This window comes from Cyprinodon variegatus, unplaced genomic scaffold (genome assembly GCF_000732505.1).
Source record: "Cyprinodon variegatus isolate N-32 unplaced genomic scaffold, C_variegatus-1.0 Scaffold282, whole genome shotgun sequence".
In the NCBI taxonomy this organism is placed as follows: Eukaryota; Metazoa; Chordata; class Actinopteri; order Cyprinodontiformes; family Cyprinodontidae; genus Cyprinodon; species Cyprinodon variegatus.
Genome location: NW_015150735.1, coordinates 269,051 through 270,986, shown reverse-complemented (window position 1 = coordinate 270,986; position 1,936 = coordinate 269,051). Strand labels below are relative to the sequence as shown.

The window sequence follows — 1,936 nt, the reverse complement described above, 5'->3', positions numbered from 1 at the left end:
ATACCACCCCACGAGGGGTGAGAAAACAGTTTTATATATACATATTAAATTTTTTTTGTATATTTTTTTTTACTTTCATTCATAGCACTCTATGATAGGTTATGTACAGTTTCTTCCTGTTGGTCCACCTTAGCAACCAAACAAGGAGCTATTAGTATCACGCCCCACAGTTTTCTCCAGTGGATTTAACATTGTGAGAAAGTCCAGAAGGCTCAGGTAGGGGCATCAACAATGGATCAAAGACCACCTGACAAACAAACCACATTCCAGACCAATCTCATTCCTATCTCCTTCTCCCAAAATTGTTTTTAATACTTGGAATGAAGATTGTCAGTATATTATAAAATTCACTAATTTTCCCTTTAATTGTGTTAAAGAATAACAGAGTATCCTCCTCTTCTGATACCTTAAATCACAGTATATTTTTCTTGAGGAATTGGTAAAACTGTGAATTTGTGATTTCAAAACGTGTTCATTAGAGATATCAATTTTTAAGCTTAAATCAATAAATTGCCATTCCCACTTATTCCAAATGGGTGGACCCCTTCGTCTATTCCAGTTTGCATGTTTACAAAAAGGCTTTTTTGGGCTAATGTATAAAACCTTAAACTCAACGCAAATACTGACAATTTGAATTGAAAAAGCTTCCTGGATGGGAAGCAAAATATCTTCAAACTTGAAAACAAAGTCCAGTGGATTGTTTTTCATTTTCTTTTTTGGAATGACTATGACCTGGATAACTGAGAACCTTCAGTAGCTTAAATCAATAAACAATTTTCATCTATTTTAATTTAACAGATCTTTGAATCATTGTAAATAAGAATACATGAACATTATTATTTGTGATTTGATTGTTTAGGTCTAGGTTTAAAAAAAAAGGGCGAGTATATTGAAGTACACACAGTGATTCCACTTTTTTTCCTACAGTCTTTCCAAGTTTTCAGGTATTGATTATGCAAAAAAATGTCTATATATTTAATTTCCTCAAAATGATTTACAAATAGAAAAGAAGTGACAATCTGACGTGCAAATATCTTTAGTTCAGTCTGGACCCGTCCTTTCTCTTTATTAACCATGACACTACGTTCCCTAAATAAGCTGTTCAGAAATAATATGGGTAATCTAAGACCCCCTCATTTTTTCAAGCTTCATTAGTCCTTGGAGTAATTTGAGGTAATAATAATGGGTCCAAAAAAATCTAAATAATTAACAAACAACTAAAAGAAAATACAATACAAAAAAAATCAAGGAAGCATTTGGAAAAGGAAGGTAGATCTTGGAAGAATATTCATCTTAATTACATTTATTTTGGCCCAAGAGGGTAGAATGGGAGGTTTTCCTTCCATGGGAGGAAAGACAAATTTAGCAAGTCCGACTTGACCTTTAAATATGACTTGACTTTTGTTATTGAAGCCAGTTCTTCTGGTTTCATCTTTAAGAAAACAGCATCAGACCTATTGATGTAAATCTTACCTTGGACTTCCAGCATCAGACAGAGTCGTCCTGTCATCTGCATAAATATTTGGATTACTCTGCAGTCATTGGGTGCGTCAAAGCTGGACAAGAAGCTGAGTCTAGAGAGCTGGTTAATCCCTTAGTTAAAATTAAAAACAAATATTGGATCCTGAATTTCAACAAAAAAAGGGCGATGATTGTAGATTTCAGAACAAACAGGAAGAAGATTAATCTTGTTAACCGTTGCTCCTCACCTACTACACTTTAATGTTAAAGTAAATCCACCTGTATATAAGCCATCCGGATTGTACATATGTCACTTCAAACCTCTGTGCTACTACCTTGTATTTTTTTATCTTTTTATTTTTTATTTCTTATTTTTATTTTATTTTGTTTTTCATTGTGTGCAATACATGTGCACTTGTAACTTAATCCTTATTTATCTTGATATACTGTATATACCTAGATATACTGTATATAC

General features: G+C 32.9%; 1 protein-coding gene across 1 annotated transcript in view; it reads left to right on the top strand.

Annotated features, from left to right (window-relative positions):
• LOC107090136 (transmembrane protein 237A-like) overlaps positions 1 to 1,936 on the top strand; it is an 18,075-nt gene that overhangs the window by 12,461 nt on the left and 3,678 nt on the right. The window lies entirely within an intron of this gene.